Source organism: Artibeus jamaicensis, unplaced genomic scaffold, assembly GCF_021234435.1.
Source record: "Artibeus jamaicensis isolate MK-2021 breed Jamaican fruit bat unplaced genomic scaffold, CSHL_Jam_final scaffold_833, whole genome shotgun sequence".
In the NCBI taxonomy this organism is placed as follows: domain Eukaryota; kingdom Metazoa; phylum Chordata; class Mammalia; order Chiroptera; family Phyllostomidae; genus Artibeus; species Artibeus jamaicensis.
Window position 1 is genome coordinate 14532260 of NW_026522056.1, and position 22857 is coordinate 14555116.

Consider the following 22857-nt stretch of genomic DNA (forward strand, 5'->3'; position numbering starts at 1 on the left):
GCACAAATCATCTCTAGGCATGTCCCATTGTCCATCTGTCAGCCTGAAACAAAAGCAAGTCACCATCTCCCCACCCTTGACCCATCTGGGCAGCTGAGACCACACACCATTGTTCCACTGTGCCGCATCCCAATCTTTTTAAGATAAGCATTTCCAATATTACATGAGGTTAACTTAAAAACGTACAGGTTTCAAATTTCCCTGCTGTCCCAAACATCATAAAATTAAACAGCCTGCATCTTTCTACATTTTGGACAGACTAATGAAGTCACAGGACATTATTTATCATCATTATTTCCAGGGAACTTCAAAATATAGCTACATTTCCGGGTTTCCGACTATAAGTTTCTTTTGTTCTAATGGGGACAAATGCTATCATTTGCATTTGTCACTAGGCATTCTGCAAATGATCTCATTGTCTAATAAGTTAAAACCCCATTATATCTCACTCAGCCCTTTGGGACATTAGGGTCACCATGATGGCAATTACATTAATGACTGTCACCACACAGTGGGTTCCCCATGGGTTCTGGGCAGAGGGCCAAGCACTTCCACTGAAGATCTCCCAGTCCCCACAGCAACCTTTTGAACTTGGGGTTATTATTTCCATGTCACAGATGAGGAAGAAGAGGTCCTGGAAAGTTAAGACTTCCCAAATAATAAGTCATTTAATTCAGAGAGGAAACAAATGGGAGTTTACCTTCACACTATGAGGAGTTTGGGGTCAAGCATTTAAAGGAGCAAACTCTTACAATTCAATGTATCCCACCACCTGGTTCCTCCCTCTGCCCTGCCTACCATTCAGCATGTCCTCTGAGGCTCTATGGCTACGTTCCTGTCTGCCTTTCCTCTCCCCGTCTGCCTGGGAAACAGATTCATCTCTCAAGACTCAGCTCTAGCACCACATCCTCTAAGAAGCCCTATCACTGCCTCTCCCGCCCACACGTCCCTGTAGACTTGACCATGTTGTTCTTTTGTCCCACTATCCTCTACACAAAAGTTTATTACCAAACCCATACGCTTCCTGTTGGTGTTCATTTTTATGCCTCTGTTTAGCACTAAATTGCCAGCCTTTTCAGGCTCGACTGTGTCATCTTCATCTTCCCACGGCCTAGACTGGTTTCTGGTAATGAGTAGGTGCCCAACAAGTATCAGCTTCATAAATGGGTGGATGGATAGAGGAACGATGGATGGGTACATCCTAGCACTTAAAGGAATCAGCACATCAGTGATCAATACTCCCAAGGGTATTTGCTGTATTATTTTAGAATATTCAGTTCTGCTAGAGAAGACAAGAAAACTAGTGAAATGGATTAAAGTCATAAGATACATGAGATATAGGTGATGAACAGTAAGTTGCTCCTAAGTCATAGACAGAATCATAAAACGTGTTAGGGGTAGATGAAATTACTACCGCATGAGCCAGATTACACATCGGTGAAGTTAGTAAGTCATGTGTTACTGAACATAGCCAGAAATGGCTAGACAGACCAAGAGGCAACAAATATTCATGAACTTCTAAATATAGATGAGGAATATGAGACAGTATGATGTGGTCCTAAATTGGCCACCCGCTAGTGAGACCCCTTCTGGCATCATGTATGCTTATTTGTCTAAGAAATGTAGATGAAATTCGTATCTGTTTTTCAGGCTGATGGGCAAACCACAGCTGTTGGTCTCTCTGACAGAGCAAACTGTGTTGGTTGCTGTCAGGCCCCTTCAGGCTGAACCCTCTTGCTTAAACCTCATCTCTCATCTGCATAACTCACCATCCACGGGGCAGGCTGATGAGGTCTAGAGAGAGAAACAGGGTGTATGAACACTGTGTCCCCGAGGATCAGATAGCGTGGTCCCTCCATCCCACCTGTACCCTCTCTTAACTGTCTGTTCCTACCTTGTATGTCCCCTCTTGCATCTAGTGGATAGTTAAAAGAATGCAATAAACTATATACTTCAAGTGTATTAGTTTGGTGTGACCCCCTCTGTTTCGAGATCACTGGGATATGCTACGAGGCATACTTGTAGGCTACCACTGCATCTGGGAAATTTCCCAGTGGCATGTATATCTCCTATTAACACCACCAGCGCTTCCCTCCTTAGAAAGCCAAACCGGGCTACTCCCTGTCAGATTGACCGATCTTTTTGCCCATGACTGTAAGAGAAGAAAAAGTTCAAAATAAAGACCTCTATACCCAGAGTGCACAGCAGAAAGACTGAGGTCATAGACACACTGAGCATTCTTGAGAGCTCAGGCAGAAGTTGTGGTCCTATTTCTTATGCAAAACATTTATGACAAATCTTAAAGGAAGATTGTCGGGCTCAGATGCTTTATGATGAACTAATGCAGATGTGAGAGACTCTGAGTGTCTTCTCCAACCATGAGTAAGAAATTTTATTATTTTTTTCATGTCCAGGCAGCCCACACGGATATGCCCTTGCAGAATTCCACAACTGTGCCCTATACAGCCAGTTTGCATTCCTGTCCATGTGGACCAATAAAGAGTTATTATCTGACTGAGTGGGAGATTGGCTGTCTTTGTTGGTTCCCAGTGTATGATATTATTTCAGACTTTCATTCCTGTTTATTGGCCATTGAGAGGATTATAAGTCCTGTTTATTGCTGCCCATTCACAAAGCTCAAATTCATGTATTAAAAAATGCTCCCTCTCCTGAGTCACATTTAAATTTATTCACATTGAGTTCCAAGACTTTTCCTTTGTTTGGACAAGAGCTATGCTAGATGGATCTTCAGAGCCTCTGATTCTTTTGCCCCGATCCTATCAAATTTTTTAAAAGATGAATTTGTTGAGCATCACATTGTAACTGTGCTCGTGAAAGTTTAAAAGCTCTTCACATTCAAGACCTAGTTAGTAACCGAAAACAAAAAGGGAGCAAGAAAAGAAAAAAAAACCATCTGCATTTGATCTCAAATATTGAATTTACTTTCCATCTTCTAATAATGGGATGATATTTAATCTCTGCTAGAGCAGTGCTGTGACAGCTGTGACTTGAAGGATGTGTTAAGCTAGGAAAATAGCCTTATGGGGCCTTGGGGACCACTGCTGTGTCAGTGATTCTGTAGAGCTGCTTGTTGGCCATACGTAACACAGTCAGGGCTCAGTTTTATATGTGTATATATTGGTAAAAATGAATGGCCCTGGGTGTTACTTGGGACTTTTCCTCTACAGATCTCCAGGGGCCTGGAATACCATGACCATGGGAAGTATCCATTTGGAAGATTTCTCCTTCTGTCTAACGGTTGTGTATTTACAACCCAATTAAAATTCCTATAGCTGAGAGGAAGGCCTGCATGCTTAGGTCCTCGAGGCTGGCTGCTGAGGCCAGCTGCTGAGGTAACGTGGAGCCCCAGGGAGCTGGCTCCCATATAGACATCAAGGAGAAAGACTGAGACAGAGGCTCATAACGACTCACCCTGGCTCAGAGCTGGGCTCCTACTCAGCAGAGGCTTGCCAGGAGTGCAGCACCTGGACCAGAACCCAAACCCTGAGGCTTCCCAGAGGGAACCGATGCCTGACCCCCAAGGCCTCCCTGGGACCTGGAGATAGAAGGGATGGCTGCCTGCTGAACTTCCCCAGTCTCTGCTTAATTGCTCCCTCCAGCTTGAATTTCCTTGGAGAAGAGTCTTTCACTCCACCTTTAGAAATCAGCCTCAAAATTGAACTATGCCATGGGAGGGAACCCATTGTCTTTACATCACATTAAGATGCGAATGGCAGACACCAAATGCTTTTCCTGGCCGCTGGTTTTGCTGGGCTGCCCTCTGGGCTGTGTGAAGGAAGGAAAAGGCAGAAATGGAAGTCTTTGACCCAGGTTAAAACATTTAATGCTGCCCTCTTTGTTCAGAACTTCTTTGGGGTGTGTGGGTAGGGCGGGGTGAGGGAAGGGTGTAGCAGTCTGTTGGTTACTTACTCTTCCTTGAATTGAATGCTCTGTTTATGCCATCAGTTTTATAGCCTCCGTTGGAATCTCTGCTATCCCTTGCCCTTGTAAAGAGGTTATTTTTGAATGACCATATCTAATATGCACAACCTGAAGCATTTCCCCTTGGGTTGCATCTGCCTCCCACGCCAGTTCCGTCTTCCTCTGGGATTTCTCTTGCTTTGGAGATTTATGGTGGAGACTTTTACTTTGTTTAGACAGAGGCTGACATGACTTCTCAGGAAGTGAGCTTGGTCTCACATCATCCCTCTTCTTAGCAGAGTGTGGGGACAGCAACAGGAGGGATGAGCCTCCCTCCGCCCCTCCAAGCAGAAAGAAGGTGTCTGTGGTCTCAGAGCTGAGCTCATTGGTGCATTTCTGAAGTGCAGGATACACAGTGAATAGTGCACCCACTTTCAACTGATTTGCTCAGAAAGCTTTCGCTTTTCATCCATTGAAATTCAGCTGCAGAAATCTGCTCTCCACCAGGCCTGCCACTGTAAGCCTCAGTGCTCCCCGGTCTTTGGGCACTGTCCCCACGCCTGTGTCATCCTTTCTCTCCTTTTGATGCATGCCCCCTCGATCCTTCTCAGTCACTCATTGCTCTATCTTTTCTTGTCAAATTACGTTCACAGAACAGGACGTGAAACAAGGTCTAGTTAAATTATAAATTAGCCCAAAGAGCTTCAGCTCCCATGTCTCCCAGGATACTACATTTTAACAAGGATCAAAGGCTTAAATTAAAAGAATTAATCTCTCCTTAGGGGATTTCAGCCAAGGAGATTTCAACCAACAGGTCTTCCCAATATTGCTGAAATTGTGGACTTAAGAGGTGACTTGGAAAGAGGGAGTTGAGGCTTTGCACTCTATCTCTGGTGATATTTCTGACCTGAAGTCACTTATAGCCCTTAATTTCTTTTAAAAAAATTATCTAATTCAATCTCCCAGACAATGCCTGAACTCTTCTAGAATTTTCCAGACTTGTGTTTAATCAGTGATGCAAAAATCAGAGAATTTATTATCTTCCTAGCCTGGTCAGGCATTCATAGATACCCCTAACTATTAGTATATTCTCCTCTGATATTTACTCACTGGGTCTTAGTTCTGTGCATGAAATCTTCTGGGTTAAGTCTGTTCTCTCTTGAATGGGACAGTCTTCTAAAGAGTTGAAGACAAGAGTCACATCCTCCCTCCCTTATTTTTTTCTTCTAAAATTGGGTTACTCTGGCAGAGTGAATTGAGCTAAAAACCCACAGGGAAGATATGGTTCTTGGGGATGCAATGGTTTTTAAATAAGGCCACAAGTTCATCAACATATCTCTTGTCATAAGATGAAGTCCATGTTGCCTCCCCTTGAATCTGGACATGCTTGTGACTGCTTTGATCAATAGAACATGGTAAACGAGGCCAGGGACTCTTCGCCCTATTTGCTAGAACACTCACTCCTTGAGTGTCAAGCTGGCAAATAAGAAATCCAACTATCTTGAGCTGCCATTCTGTGAGGAAGCCCACGTCACATGGAAACGCTCTAGTAGACAGTTCTAGCTGAGCCCGGCCTGCAGGCCATCTCAGTGCAGACATTAGACAGTGAGTGAAGAAGCCTCTAGATGATTCCAGCCCCCAGACATCTGAGTCACCCCCAGCCATACCACGGATTAGGTCTCATGTATCGTGGAGTAGAGACAAATTGTTCCTGACATGCCCTGTTCAAATTCCTGACTGACAGCATCCCTGAGTAGAAGAAAATGACTGTTATTTTATATCACTGAGCTTGGATTAGTGTATTACACAGCAAGAGATAGCTGGAACATAGACCAACCCCTAAATCACCCCGGCCAGGGCTGCTTCTGCCCTTGAGTAACATTAACACTAAATTCCCTTACCTCTGCAACTGGACTATTAAGCTTATTAATCTTGCATTTAAATGACGACTTCCTCCACAGTATCAGGGAAAAGCAGAAATCTCATAAACTGCAGGAAGTAATCACAGAAATAGATAATGCATCAAAAACAGTGCCAAGAGATTTCAAGTCTCTAAATGTTGTATCTTAGACCTTACTGCTTCATATCACGCCCCCAGTGCAAACTGTTAGTTTAAGCTCATTTATTCAGATAGTAAAGACTTTTGGAACCGGTCCTCCAGTAGGAATTATGCCATCTTCAGCCCTGCATCTCCAGAGGGAGGGAAGCCAAGCTGCACGTGAAGCCCAGGTAAGCCCTACAGCCTCCTGTGCTCTAATGTGAATGATGGCAGCACCCACCTTGCACAATCACGGTGCGGATGAGAAGTTAAGTAAGGACTCATTCCTCGTAGGCGCTCACTATTGCTCTCTGCAGAACTGATCACAGGCCTTGTAAGTCTTCACTCGGGTTGTTGAAAGAAGCACTGAGCGGGAAATGGCCAGGGAAGGCCCACGACTGGTGACTGTCTCCGAGGCAGTTACCAACTCCTTGGATTCTGAACCAGCTTCAGATTGAAGCTCCACAGGGGCAGGGATCTGAAGCTGTTTAGTTTACTGACATCCCATATGATTAGAACAGTGCTCAGCATGTAGTAGGTACTCAGTAAAGGTTTGTTAAATAAATGGGTACAATTCTGTAAGTAGCTCTGTCTTTTGCCTCACTGTATGCCTGGGAAGTCCAGGCTACGTGGTCCTCTGGTCCGAGGCTGGCCCTGCCTCCCTCAGTAGGAAATCTCAACTCCCAGAGGACAGAGTACGAAGGTCACATGTAGAGCCCAGGAAGCTGACAGCACCCCCTGCTACACCTATTTTCCACTTCCTAATTACCAAGATGTTTAAACTATAGCACGAATAGCCACATTAAAGCCATTTGTTATATATAAAGCAGGGGCATAACACATGGATAATTAAGGCCTCCCTCTGTGTCAACCTACCCACTAGAGGTATAATTAAGTGTAAGTACCTTGTAGTTTGCTAGCCATTATTACTGGGCTTACACATATACTCAGGCAGTTATTAGTGAAATTCTATAGCGTCCTGAGGAACTATTGTTTTAATAAATGGAGTAGGAATTTTCCAGCCAATGCCATAGCTGCTCAGCTGATCTTGGTGGTATAATTTCCTGGTGTCTGCCTGCACATTCTCCATTGTTAGCATGGAAAACTCAGCTCTTGGGCACAATGACAGCTATAAGAACAGCCTCCTGACACCCTTTTCTGGTTCACATTGGCCAATAGAAGAGATGGTTTCTCCTATTATTTGCTGCTCAGAGCCTCTGCTCCATGCAAAACAAGAAACACTCAAGGATCCCAGTTCTCTTCAGATTTGGTTCCAGGAATAAAGAGCTTACAACTTAGCGAACAACATGTATTTATTAAGGTCTTGCTATGTCCATGGCCCTGACCTAAGGCTATATTGAAAAAGTATGTTTTTGACTTGAACTAGCATTATACAGCTGTATTTAAATATTTAAATCTCCATCTTATTGAAGGGAGGCAAAAAAAGCAAAAACAGCGGAAGAGGTGAGGTAGCTAACACCCTTACATGTTCCTATAGGAAGGGCGAGCCTTTGAAATGAAGGAAGATTCCAGAAAGGGGGCCATCTGCTCATGAGGCTGGCATTGCATTCTTTCTCCTTTCAGAAGCTCAAGCTGCAGCTCTGGGATTTCCCTGAAGGGGACACTCCACAGCGGTTTTCGGGAGACAGACGTGTTCTGAAGCTGCAGTGGTGCAATGAGCACAACAGTGTGTGCTTACTTGAATGATTTGTTTGGGGTGACTTGTTGAGTGGGGAGAAGTAACGGAATAAGAAGGAACTAATGGGCTGAGGCCACCTCTTCAAACAGCTATTACAGATCCCTGGCTGGCTGGGGGATAATGGACCAAGCCACCCATCCTTGGGTACTCTATTCCCTTGGCTGGGTACCACGTGGAAGCTCACTCCATGCTGGTGGAAGGAACCACACCTCCCATGAGTAAAGGGCTGGCATCTCTCCCAACCACTAGGCAGTGACCTCAGTGATGTGTGTGCAGATGACTACCGTGCTTCCTGGAAACTCTGTTGCTTAGAGAGCCAAAAGGGGAAAAGGGTGTTTGAGGACAGAATAGACACTATATACTGTGTTATGGGCTAAAAGACAGGCCAAGGGAGAGGTGGCTTTGAGAGTTGAGTTCAATAGGCACTGGGGCAGCCAAAGCCCAGAGGTCCCCTGAGGCCGAACCCTAAGTGTGTTACTTTTGTCAAGGCTTCATTGTGAAAATGAGAGTCGTGACCTGGAAAGATGGAGCTGGGTGCTGCTCCCTGGCCTCAGGAATGATCTCTTACCTGTCCCCCTCCCCCCACTCCCCACCTCCACCGTCTCTCTCTGAGGTCGGGTATTGTCTGAAGTCTCAACGTCTTCAAATGCTTGCGCTGCACTCCACCTCTACAAGAAGCCCTCACTAATCACTTTCTCTCTATCTCTTCTTCCTAGAGACCAGCTATGCTCTGCTCCCAAGAGGGATTTGGTTCATCATGAATTATGTGCTAAGAAATTAATCACTTGCAGGAAGTGCAGTTGAAGGAGAGAAGATGCCTTAATATATGACAGGGCTCTGTCCTAGGAATTTTACAAGAATCGTCTTTAATGCTCACAACAATCCCACACAATGACTAGTGTGTTCCTGACACTGTCAGAAAACCGAGCGTTGTTAAAGTAACTTCTCTCACCCACATAACAAATGGCTTGTTTTGTGTCTTAAGACGCCGGCAAAAGGCTAGGTTCTGGGGAGGCAGCTTGGAGGAAGGCAGATACAGACGCCACCCCAGAAGGTGTGTGGTTTCACAGGAGATGCAGATAAGGAAGCAGTCTGTCCCACCGAGGGCCGGAGAGCTGAGAGCACTTTGGGGAAGAGCTGCCTGCTAAGGGGACACCAGGAGGAGCCGCCAGCGCGCTGAGGAAGTGGCATCAGAACAGACTCAATGGGGCAGTTATGGGAGCATCAAGGGGAAAGAATGGAACAGTGAAAAGACCAAAGCAGAAAGAGATTTCCAGGCCAAGGAAACCTCATGTGCAAAGAAAACACAGGGAATGAAAAGACGGTACTACTCAATCACACTTCTTTCCAGAAAAGACCGAGGGTGGCACACAAGGATATAAAAGCTGAACAAGAAAGCATAAACTAAAGAAGGGAACTTAAGAAAGAATTAAAAAAAAAAAAGAATGGAAATTTCTAATGGAGCCAAGAACAAGACTTGAAAGACTGCATGCTGTAATGATGTGTGTAATTGTTACTAACTGGACTCTAAACTTTCTAGGAACCAACCCTGGGAGGAGAAGCTGGTTGCCTCTCCAGGTGAGACTTCATCAGTGGAGGAGCAACCATCGGACCAGAGGGGCCCAGGGGCCCTCATTCGGCAGGCCAGGGCACTGTCCCCTGATGGGCAGCCTCAAAAGCATCCCTATAGTGGATGTCTCTTCTGTCACCCCAAGGCATCTCTCATGAAAACATTTCAGCCCATGGCCAGGCAACATCATTCAGGAGTACACCCCTCTCCTTGGTTCGTGTGGCTTAACCCGAGGGAAGTTCTTAAAATAACCAAAAGAACTGAAGAGCTGCTTTGTCCTTAGAATAGCCCCTTTCTGCCCAGGTTTTGTAGTTTGTTAGTTAGTAGTAAGTTACAACCTATGCTTGCGTACAAATAGTTGGAATTTAGCTCATCTATGTTATCAATTAACTACTGACCCATATGTCTTACCACACAAGCTGAGGGTAGATGTGCCTGGATGAGAAAGCCATCTCCCCCCTCTTTCCTGCAAGTCTCACTTAAATGTCATCCTCTCCACAAAGCTCTGCATGTTTCCAAGCCAAAAAGTGCTTCTTCATCCAATAACCAAGCAATTTCCAACCTGTGTGCTGCATGAATTTTGAAAACATGCAGAACCTGACTATTTAGTCAGGGCCACTGACCTCTCTTCCCTTAGATTGTCAAACAGAAAAAAATGACAACAGCCAACACAACAATAGCTGTCCAGTGTGAATGAATTGAAACTATACTTATTTTTTTATCAGATCGGGCATGCCACAGAATTTTAGTCATTAGCTTATGTATGCCACGAGAGGGAGAGGGTTGGAAACCGCTGCCCTAACCTCTCAGTGCGTTTTACCCTCTTTAGGGCACGCGCCACGCTGGATCTGGTGCCGTGTGTGCTGCCCCAGAGTTTACCTCCCCTGAGGGGACCGTGTCGTCCTCATACTCACCATCAACACAGTCCCATGGAAGGAAAACAGCGCCCTCCAGATAACAACTTTAAAAACAACCTGTTGTTCACATAGCTATCCTTTTATAGAGGGTGTGGACTCAGCCATTTACTCAGTAGATGTCCACGGGGGCCTTTCACTTCTCTTGGGCAATGGTTTGCGTTGCATCGAGCTTCTTCGGCCTGCAGGAAACCTCTGTGACCTTCCCATCTACAGTGTAAGGTCATGGGTAAAGGTCATATCCTTTGAGAAAATGTAAGAGCAGATGGAACAAGAAACTGGAAAAAATGTAATGCAGGAAACAGCCTCGACCTCTGGCCCAGATGAACAGATTGACTGGATTAGAGATGCTTGTAAGGCAGCTGGGTCTGAGATTGTCTTAAAATTCAAAGGCAGATGTTTAGTGAGTCCTTAATGTATAATAGGGACTGTACTAGGCTTTAAAAATATTTTAGTAGGCGTAAGTTATTTTATTCAACCACTACAATAACCTTTGCATTATTATGACTGTTTTTTAGATGTGGACAGTGAAGCTAAGGGTAATTAAATTCAAGGTATCATAGTTAGTAATTTGCAGAACAAGGACTTGACCCCAGATCCATCTGACTTCAAAGCCCAGGTCTCTCCCAGCAGAGAGGGGTCAAATCCCATTTCTGCCCATTGGGAGACTTGGGAACATGTCACTTAACCCTTTAGTCACTAAAGCCTCAGTTTCTTCATCTAAAAAGACAGGCATGATACAATATTTATCTCATAGAATTATTTTGGGGACAAAATGAGAAAATATATGTAACCACAGTACTTGGCAAATAGTAAGTGCTCAGTAAAATTTTGTGTTAATATCCGTAAGCTCCGCGGTCTATGTGGACAAAAAAACTTGTGTACACTCTAAGTGAGCCATTTTCACCAAAGAAAGAGCCCAAACTCATCAAAACCTTTGAAAGTGCGGTAGTTGGCTAGGGCTGCCATTACAAGGTACCATAGACTGGGCGGTTTAAGCAACACAAATGTGTTTCCTCACAATTCTGGAGGCTGGCACTCTGAAATCAAGGTGTCAGCGGGACTGGTTTCTTCCGAGGTCTCTCTCCTTGGCTTGTAGACAGCTTGGGTCCTCACGTGGTCCCCTTCCACATGCGCCTGTGTCCTAATCTCCTCATCTCCTAAGGACACCAGTCATATTTGACTGGGGTGTCCCCTAAGGACCTCATTTTAACTTAAGCACCTCTTTAAAGACCTTCCCCCCCAATACGGTCACATTCTGGGTGCTGGGCCGTTTGAAGTAGAGCCGGGTCGTCCCGGCCAGGGTCATCTGAGAAGAACCCACGCCCCGCTGACCCTCAGCTGACTCCAGATGTGCCAGCATTGCCGAGCCCAGATCTGGGTAATCTGGAGTGAATTATTTAACTTTTCCAAGTATCCTTTTCCTCTTACTTAATAAAAAAAACAAAAACAAAAAACTTAGGTGTAGTAAGTGCACCAGAGAGGGAGCCTGGTGAGTGTTAGTTGAGAGTGAACAGCAAAGAGGAAATCCATTTGTGCCTTATAAAAAGTAGGATATATCCTCCCCAAAAGGTGGTTTGTAGGACTTACAGACCCTGGCTGGGATGATACTGGTAATTTTGGGGGCACAGGTTTTAAACTTCACTTGTAAGGAATCAAATGTAGCTTTGGCAATAGTACATCCATCCTGGCAGATTCTTCTCAAAGAACACTCAGGAAACACTCCAAGTTCCCTTAGAATTAAAGTCAGGCTGCCCAGGGGACTTGTGCTATCACCCGCCTCCAATAACCGTGAACCAGAGCAAGTATTCAGGAGGCGTGGTCCCACTCCCTGACCTCTTTGTGGGCAGTCTGAGGCCAGACTTCTAAAAACCTGTTCCCACAGAAGCCAACTAATTCATTCCCACCCGAGGTTGTCACAACTCCTGAGATTTCTAGCTCTCCAGCCTCTTCCCTCTGGATGAAGATCCTAGGGCTTTCAGTTTGACAGACATTTTCTAAGTACTCAAAGCCACCCTCAAAGGTCCCTATTGTTCCTGTGACACCTTGCTGGCATCAGACCAGGGCCTTGAACTCTACCTAGTCGGGGTGAAGGTGAGTTGCCCCAACAAGGATAATCAACTTAAGGAAGTTGAGATTGAAAAGGTAACTGAGGCTGGGACACCTGGAAAACTCCTGTGCTGTGACCACAGAAATCCCCATTGTTCTCAGACCAGCCACACCTGCCCAGGCTCACCGTGGCAGCCCAGAAACCTTGGAAGAATACAGGAATGCTGGCAGATGTAACCGGTTACAAGAGGAGGCAGAAACGGGGGTGCAGAGGGAGATTGGCGCGGGGATTTAAACCCAGACGTGGCAGCCATTTGAGGGGAAAACGACGCAGAAAGGACTCTGGCAGACATGGGAAGGTGCCACATGGCTGTGGATTAACTGGAGATCATGGCAGCAACACAGCTGCTGGTCCAAATCATGGACTTCTACCCCAGATTGGAACACCAGGGGGAGAAGGAAGGACTGTGTACATCTGTGGGTATCCTAAAAGACTTTAATATTTTAATGAAGACATTAAGTCACTCCTCTAAGTCTGTATAGCTTCAAATAAATATTTCCTTTCCTTTTCACAAATCTCTGGCATTTATAAACATCTTTACGTCTTTCCTCTGGTGGCAGGCATCTCAAACCTAGTGGGGGGGTCCTTTCAGTAATAGTATATAGTATACCCTGCTGGGGTCTGTTCTGTAACACTCTGACCTAAGCTCTTCTCACTTGAGGAGAAAGTAAACAAAAGATTTCTGAAGCCACACAGAGTCTAAAGTCAAGTCACTGGCAGAGTGCAAGGGACTCAAGGCTGAGGGGGACAGCTGGTGTTTGGAAGTCTGAGTCTTTGGGAAAATACGCGTCAGAATCCACTGCCAGTCACACTATACAACAGTATCAATACGCGTTCCTGCTTCCCCTGTTCTCAGGTGGAAGCTAACACACCATCTTACAACAAATGCTAATGTAAGGTTTTTGTGGAAGATTTGTCTCAGGCCACCTGGCCAGAGCTTGGAGGGTCAAAGAGTCCAGGGGCAGCTGAGATGTGAAGGCCTCACAGGGTTGGCCTGGGAGCATGGACAGGGAGGTGTGTGTGTGTGTGTGTGTGTGTGTGTGTGTGTGTGTTGGGAGTCAGCTGGCAGGAGCTAGAAATGGGCCTGACCCTGAAGGACCTGGGGAACCATGTTCATTCATTCATTCATTCGTCATTAAATATTGACAGTACTCCTATAATACCATGCACTGTGACCAATCACGTTACAGTATTTGAATCTTTACCCTGAGAGCAAGCGGTGTCCCATCCTAACTGGTAAAACACCTTTACTTCCCTTGGGAAAAAAATCACTCTCATTTTAGCAATCCCCCGCTTCTCTCCTCATTGAGAACAAGGGACCCTCTTCTACGGGCAGCTTCGCAATCTAAATGTTTTCCGTATCTCAGTTTCCAGTATCATCTCGTGTCTCAGTCCTCCCAACCACAATTTACATACACTAAGACCCGCATTTATCTGAAGGGAACGCTCTTTCAATCACTCGTAGCTTTTTCCTCCAACCGGTCACGGCACTGACTCATATGGAAATAGCACAGCCCTTTCCGGGTAGGTGGACAATGGGGCCTTTGCCAAGCACAGCAGGTGAGGGAAAGAGCCTCGCTCACTTGTCCCTAAACAGCCGGGAGTGGGGCTTGGTCACTGAGGAAAGTCTCAGGAGGTGGGCAGTGAGTAAACAAAAGAGAAAGCCCAGAGGTAAATGAGGGGCCCGCTGTTTAGCAAGAAAATGTCCCATTAATCAATGTCAAGACCTCCCACAGGACAGGCATCTGAAACAAAATCGAGTAACCAAAGACAAGTTCCTTCCTGTCATTTGAAGGCGATATTATAAGTAAATTAGCAAACATCAATGGTAAAACAAAATCAATGGATTGGAGTTTTACAAAAACAGGAAAGAGCATGGACCTAGCAGCAGAAAGGTGGCGGCACATCCCTTACAAATCTCAGTGGTTCTTCCACGGAGATTATGGCCCCACCAGCCTAACAGCCCCTGCCCCCATTCCCTCCCCCCAGGGAGGGGGCCTCACCCTCTCCCAGACGCCGAGGGTGCATCCCTCTGTTTTATAGAGCTAAGCTGAGTGTTGCAGCCTGCACTACGGCTGGCCAAAGTGCACCTTGGCCCTGGGCGCGGGAGGTGTGTGTTGGTTGGGACAGGCTTTGAAGTCATTCTGGGACCTGTGCGTGGTGCAGGAGGGCAGGTGTTCATTTAAAGGCCCCTGGGATTTCTCTTTCCCGCATTCCCCTGCCTAGAACCGAGAAAGCCTTCAGACTACCATCACAGGAGAGGGCTGCCCAGCTTCCCGCTTTGGGAGATGTGAGTGAGACAGTTGGGCTGTGCAGGGGACAATGACAGGACAGAGTCTGAATGATGAAACATGCCACGCAGCCCCTGGGCTGTGAGTCCGCTGGCGGTCCAGCAGGAGGGGCTTTGCTTTTCTGTCCTGGTCTCTATCTTTCTTTTTAAGAATGTGATACAAGTTACAGACCTTATTGTTTAAAAAATGTTCTGAGGATTCACACGCTCTGAGAGCCCGATTACTTCAAAGGACCCCATCTTAAGAAGAATCACTTAGCTCTGGAGACAGGCCCACCTGGCGCCCTTCTCCGTGAGGAGCAGTGAAGGCCGTGAACCTGGCACTCTGCATCAGGGCAGCGGAGGTCGCTTTGAACTGACAAAGGGGGGCTTAAATCATGGACCGGAGCACGGCCTCCTTCCGACATCTGGAATGTTAATGAGGTAGGATCGGGCAGGCCCTCAAAAAGCCTTCTTTGGGGCCCCCAGAAAAAGAAAGTCAAAGCCGAGCACCTCAGCTAACACACCTCCTCCTTTGGGGAATTTGGGAAATGCTCTAAAAATCTCCACCTTGTTTTGTTTCTTCATCTTGAGTTTTTGTCTCTTTGTAAGTCTGGCTTAGGTTTCAGTACATGACTCTTGAGGCTGAGTGGTCTGGCTTCCTGGGGTGGCTGACCCGGGTAGAGGGACAGGCACAGACGGGGAACTACCAGCCACTCCAAGTGTACTTGCCTTTCTGGAATGGCATTCTGTTGTGGGGTCACTTGCCCTGATCCAGCCCTGGTCACCACAACAGAAAGAGAAAGCCAAGGACTCACAGAAACTCCGAGAATGCCCCCCACCCCCATGGTCAGCCCTCTCTCCCACCTCTCTGTCCTTGCCACTGACACTGAATATCCCTGACCTGGGGAGATGAATCACTTCTACCACAGTAATACCCAGAAGGGCGCTCTGCTTGATTTCCCTTATTGAACCTCCTCTCTGCTCAGAACAGACTCCTTCCTGCCTTACAGCCAGGATGGCCAACCCCCACCCCCTCCAATACTAGTCACCCCAAGGGGACCAACACAGTAGGAGGAGAGAGAAGGGCAGTAGGCAGCCCAGGTGCTAATGACAGTCTCTCAGGCATCCAGGAATGGGGAGAGTTTCTGAGGGTCAGGTGCCTGAAAAGCAGGAGAATCTTCTCCACTTGCCCCCCAGAAGACCCCCCATCTGATCCCACAGGGCGTGTAATCGGGACTGCAGTGTGGGTGACCCCATTCCTGGGTCTGACCCAGCAGAGATCTGGAGACCTTTCTCAGTTCCTCCCCTGGTATGGGGGTCCCCACAGCAAGAACTGTACTTGTTCCAACAGTGATGGCACGAAGCTTAGATGGATGCAAGGCTGTAGAGCCTGAAAACGACTCTGGGCATTGCCTCCCTCAAGGTCTTCACTTGACAAATGAGGAAACTGGGGCCCAGGGTACTTAGGAAAGAAAGTGTATTCGCAACCTTTGAAATAACCTCACTCACCTGACACTTACGTGCTTTCTCATTCTGGGCTCAGGTGCTGCATCTTTTCATTTTAAAGTGGTTCCTAATGAGCAGATTTGCTGAGATGACCGAGGGGCTAGGCGGAGCAGTGTAAAAAATTATCTAGCGCAGTCAGGAGACGGGCCCAGAGGCAGGGAGATGGCTGCCTCTGCACCGCAGATAAAACGTGGTGGACAAAAGCAGATTATAATTGGGAGCATGTTAACAAGGACAGCCAATTAAGCTCATTCGCTCCTCAGACACTCTTGGGCTGCTGGTGGAGTTGATCATATCTTTTATATGATTAAGCTGAAATCAATGTCCTGGGCAGTCACTGTGAATGCAGATATTTTTCAAATGGAAATCATTATTCTACATACGAGAAGGAAATGTATGAGCACAGAATCTGGGCCATTCCAACAAGGACAATGCAGGTGACTGTGGCCCTTTGGGAGTTGGTAAAATCTCTAGATGAGTAAAACTAGTTCTAATGTACCAGTTATGTGTTAACAACAAACTTTTTTAAAAAACAAAAAAACTTGTGATTTAGCTAATAGAACAATCTAATCAGAACATAAAAGGCTTCCAACTGTTTTCCCTCGTCCCTAAGATGGTGCCATCACCACCCCCGGCCAAGGTCAGGTACAGTACACTCTCCTTGCTCCCACCCTGACAGTTCGTCTTTGTCTTCTTACTCTATCCACAAATGTCTGTCTGGCTTCAAACTTTTAAAATAACTTCTCATTTTGGTCCACAGCTTTCCCCATCAGACTCTACCTTAAGATAAATCACCAGAAGTACAAGGGAAATTGGTTCCATCCCCTCCTGACCCAGCTTGGGAGATTTGGGTTTCTTTACGGGGAGCACTGGGGGTGTGCGGACTTGCTAGGATGGGTGGAGGGAACCTGCAGCTCCCACCTCTAACCAGCTTGGGAGTGAATAGGGGCACAGCTGGAGTCCAACCCTGGGGCGTCCCCATGGCCCCCACAGGCCCCACTGACAATGACTCTCCACCCTCCTGACTAGTTCTGCTTCCTCATTCTCCTGAAGGGCAACCCTATGGTTTTCTCCAACACTGACTTCCAGAAATGAGCGCTTTCAAATGCCATCTGAAGAAGGAACTGTGCATTGGATGCTTTTGAGTCAGCATTAAGAGACCTGTAGGCTAACACCAATGCCGGTCACTGGTTTGATCATGTACCAACATCTATTTCACACCTGCTTTGTACCAGGCACTGTAGACATGATCACTTGGGTAGAATGAATCCCTGTTTCTCAGTGTTTCAAGTGCAGTGAGGAAGATAGGCAAGTGTGTCTTTGTAACATATGATAATTGCTATAGTGAAGGATAAACAGACCATAGGGACCCAGAGCAAAGACTTTTGGCCTGTTCTGGGTGAGAGAGAACATCTGAAGCTGGTGACACTTGCCCCCAGAATGAAAGGGTGACTAAGATTTCAGCACGCAGAGGGACGAGGGTGTGGGCAGAGCAGGGTAGCAGGGCATCCCAAGTCGAGGAAGGACACAGCACACGCTAACCCATAGAAGCGTGACAGCGACTGTGAGCCCTGCGCTCTTCCTCCTCTTCCTCCCCATCTGGCTCCTTCCTGCTTATCTTCGGGTTTTGGTTTAGTCCACAGTTCCTCTGAGATGCCTTTGCTGATCATCCCAACCCCACCTCTTGGGACTCCCTCCTGAATCACTCCCTTTCCACGACTCCTGCCTATTTCCTGGTCTCTGTTCTCCATGAAGACAAATCACAGTTTGACTAGTGCCACGCACACGGGCCTAATGAACACGGCATGCAGTAATCTCTGAAGAACTAGCTTTTGTGTGATCGAACCAATATTTCTACAAAAAATTGCACTGTATACATTTTCTAGTAGAGGCAAAAACGGTCTACGATGTGCTCAGGAAGCTAGTGGCTAAATGCAACCTAAAGTATCAAACATTTGCAATTTCCATTATGTGAGATCTAGCTGAAAAAAACAGAGGGTCTCAAACCATGAGTCTTATCTCTGTCACTAAGGCGTTCTGGAACCTGGAGGGCACCTGCCTTCCCTGGGACTCGGTTTCTTCTTCTGCAGAGTTGATCGATTTCAAAACTGTTTAATGCTCATTCCCACTTTCATACACAATTTTTCACTTGTTCCCTGAAGCCCGGGGCTAAGCCTGTGTCAGAATTTTCAATGCAACTGAAATTATGTTTACCCACTAACATTTCTGGAATCTTGTCTTTTGAAATACCTCCCTGAAACCTAAGCTTTCTTTTTGCCTTTTAAATAAAAGCTTGACATTGAGCCCAATTCCGTAAGGGAGCACAGGACAAACTCTCAGGGAACGACATGGTGTGGGTGAGGATGTGGCAAGGACAGAGCTGGTAGAGCTTCCTGGATGAGCTGAGAGCAGAGGGGGCTTCATCACGGGGCCATTTAGTTCTCCGGGACCATTAGGATTCACAACAGTGTGGTCCAACCAGCAAATTCTGGACTCAAGGCACGACCTCCCAAGGAGTTCAGGTATATTTGAAACCAAGCAACCAAAAGCAAAACACTGCTATGTACTGCACAGCGTCTCCCAGTTATTGCGGAAATTCCAATTACGGTTGACGAAGCTATAGAAATGACCTCTTCAGCTACAGAGCTTGCTGGTCTTTTAAATTAGAACCATATTCAGTTGATGGTTGAATGGGAGGCTGCTTCCCAGTGTAATTGTGGTGTCAGCTACAGTCAGGGTTTCTGAAGCCGTGGTGCCCAGACAGGGTGTCTCCGGAATGTGGGGTGAAGATTAGTCTATGCCACCAACAGGGCTTGAGACCAACGAGAATCCATATAAAACTGGATGATATTTGATCTCTAAAAAAATTTTACACACCAGAGACTGATAAACATGTGTTGCCTCATAAAGCCAAAGCATTTTCTAACTATTAGCCCATATTAGAGTACCTTCCCCGAAGGAAGGCCTATATTTAGAATATAAAGTGAAAGATAAATTGTAATCTTGGACACGGAAACAGGTTCACGATGAGGAAGTAATGCCATAGCAGAAGCTGTAATGACTGGCCGTGAACACCAGAAAGGGAAAGAGAAACGGTCAGACTTTGTGCCTGTGTCTCCTATACTGCTAAAATCGGAGCACCCTGCCCCTCTGGGTCCTCAGTCCCTCTGGGGAAAATGCTATATTAAGCAGTCGTAAGTTGAACATCTAACTCTTGTATTAAACTCTACACCTACTGAGTAGCATTCTGATACTGATTTGGCTTCACAAATAAATTTCCATATTGGCTAACCTGCCAACAATAGCTTTTAAGTACTTCCTTGGGAGATCTATTTCCTCAATGGAAACTGATGACTTGCCATTTTAGTCTGTTGGCGACATCTTGGACGCTGGGCATGAGTGAACCAGACCTCCATGAACCAATAGATTCCCCCCTGAGCAAGCCGACAAAGATGCCCAAGTCTGCGGTGATGCCGCCAGGGGACAGACATCCTGGGAAGCTGGCCTTGACATACCTCCTCGCCACAACGCCAAGCTTCCAGGGGCCATGGGATGAATGGGTCCTTGGCAGAATGTACATCCCACTGTATTCTCTCTGAAAGGAACATTCTCCAAGGAGGTGACTGAGAAAGAACTGTATTCCTATGGGTGAGAAAACAATCCCCATAACGTTTTGTCAGTTATAGCTCTGTCACTTGCAATCAGAGGAATAAGCCACAGTAATCATTGTGGAAATTGTTCACTAAATATGTAGGCAGTATCTTCCACATAAGAGATATGGAGCAGAAACAGACAGAGGTTTCCTTCCAGGAATCTTTAATCTAGAAAATTGGGCAAGATAATTTGTATAATAAAAAGTAGAAACTAATATGCACTATAAGAAGATATCACTGGAATGTTATTAATAGTTCAAAGGAGAAAATATTATTTATTTTATTTAACAAACATTTATATAGTACCTACTATCTGCTTAAAACACTTAATATGTAATAATTCATTTAAAGTTCCTAATAACTTTTGAGGTAGGTACTATTATTATCTATCCCCATTTTACAGATGGGGAAACTAAGGTGCAGACATAGTGAGAAACATGACCAAGTTTCTGTGGCTACCATGCGGCAGTGGCAGAGCTGGAATGAGAATGAACTGTGGTGGGTGGTCTTGTCCCAGCATCCTTACGTTCTGCGCCTACCTGCCATCTCACCACTGGCAGCTGGAGGACCCAAGGATGCTTCCACAAAGGCGAAGATTTTACACAGAGCCTTGAGGAGGGTAGACAGCTGTTGGATGTGCACACATGGAAGGAAGCGCATTCTGGGCAAAATAAACAGTGTGAGGAAGGCCGGGAGTCTAGCATGCTTGAAACCACTGTTTCCTAGTAAGCCAACAATAGCCCTACAGCCTTAACCCAGGTTCAGGTTCAACAAGAATAACTGATCAGAATAAAGAGTCAAGTATGAGGGACAAATAATGGTTGAGATTCTTGTGTTTTGAACTTCAGTTTCCACAATTTCCATTAATTCTCTGTATCCCAATCTTTAGCTAAGTGATCAAAAGTGGGGCACGGATCTCACGAAAACAAATGTACATCAGGGCACAGGCAGCAGAGCAACTCAGTTCAGGGCATATCCTGACAGGGCCTGGACCCAGCCGCTCAGTGTACCATCACCCCAGAGACTCAAGGTTTGGTATTTCCTCATCCTTCAGAAGTAAACAGGCCACGTTTATCTTTACATGTCCTAGAGCAAGGAAGAAGGCAATGCTGGGAGGCCAGGGGTAATGTTCTCTTTCTTAAGGAAAATTCAACCCTACTTGGAAAGTAAGATCTATTCCAGTGCCACAAGGGCATCTCACAAGGCTCAAAAAGCAGCCAGGTCAGAAGGGTGGCACTCTGAATGAGCAATGAGATTACTCTCTGACCACTAAGCTTGAAGAAACTAAGTACTAAGCGTGATATTTCCGTTAATGGATTCACACGCAGATCCTGAGTTGAGATCAGGATTAAAAACTGGGAAGACTGAAGAACAAGTACATAGTCTCCCCCAAAGCTGGGTCAGGATAAGTGAACCAGTCTGCCAAGGCTCTGGATGCTTCCCTTCTGGGGAGGTGTGGGGAGGGGCTGTACTTCTGACGTGTCTGCCAGCCTCTGGCTCATGTCCACAGGCTCTGGTGGAAGGTAGAGATGGCGATATGGTGGCGACACAAACAGTTCACATTTGAATATAATACAGTCGGACATCAGGTCTCCATCCTCTTGATGAAGATGAGCAGGTTGTGAGCTTTCGCTCCAGACAGACTTCGGTGTAAACCCTCATTACACCCCACTCTAGCTGTGCAACCTAAAAGAAGTTACTTAACTTTAGTGAATTTCAGTTTATTCACATGGAAAATAGAGATTATAACACTTTATTTAGGAAGATAGCTAGTAGAAACAAATGTAGTGATGTAAGGCACTTAGCAGAGTGCCTGATGCTTAATAGATGCTTAGAGAGACACTGAGTTCCCTTGCTTCTCTTCTCTTCACCGATAGATTCATCTACATCCTGATAACACCAAGCATTCTGAGGACACATGTTATACCCGCTCCTCACCTGGTCCAACAGGAAGGCAACCCTGAGAATCCGAGACTCAACATTTGTGAAAGAGAAGAGAACTGGAACGAAGGGCTGGAGGTAGAATTGAAACTGGAGCCTGCTGGAGGCTGTGACAGGAAATTCAGGCTAGAGAAAGGCATTAAGTATAAAAAATGTCAAAAGACAGAAGTATTCAGGATTCTCGAACGAGGATTTCAAGCGTTGCCAGCCTGCTGACACCTTGCCTCTGGTCGACAGGATCCCAGCAGGATCCTAACAAGATCCCAACAGTTTCTAAAAGGATCTTCACGTGCAGCCTGGCCGCTCCAACCCCTTCATCAAGCACCAGCCAATGAGAGAGGGACAGGTTGCTTGATCCAGCAGGAGAGGGACTGGCCGTTGACAGCACCTCCCAAAAATTATGTAAGAGGTTTGGGTCGGTTGCAAGTGGATAAAGGCAGCTGAGGAGGTGACTTCATATCAGTTTCTCTGAGGACTGGCTGGCACCATCCCAAACAGACTTGCTGCAGCCTCATCATCTCAGGTCTCCAAAGCGACCTCAGCGAATGAAGCTTGAGTGTGGAGGCTGGTGTGTGGCAGCACCTCCCTACCAAGCACCCTGCCACTCCCTTGCGCCTCCAACCAGCCGCCCACCCCCACCGTGAGAAAGTTCAGAAGCTGGAGCCTCTCTGCAGTGTGTTCCAGCCTTCGAAGATCCAGGTCTTCTGGTTTGTTGAGTTCAAATTTGTAGACTTTGAAACTGCTATTTTCCCAGGAGCTGTTTGGGCCAGGAAGGTTCGGATCAGTCACTGAGTATTTATCCCTAACCCAAAGTCAAGACTCCTGGGCTGGAGGTCTGTCAAGATTGCTCACACCTAGGAATGCTAGGTAGGCAAAGGTCAAGGAGAAAGCGTGGCTTCACTGTGTATCTGGCTCTGGAAAGAAAATGCTGAATGTGAAGTAGAGGAAACCCTACTCATAGGTATACGTGGGTGATGAACACATTTCAACAGTGCAAAGAATAAACTATAATTAAGAGTGAAATGAACTTAAAGTTAGCTCAAGTGCAAGAGCCTGGGAACTAAAAACATCAAGTCAAGGCCTAAAAGAAATAACAAAATATTAGCATAAAAATGACAAGTATAATAAAATTAATGTTCTGATTTTCTACTGGCTGTTTATCAACTGCTCTCAGAAAAAAATATTCTACAGTCCTGATGTGGAAAACTTATAGTGCATTGTTAAGTATTTCTG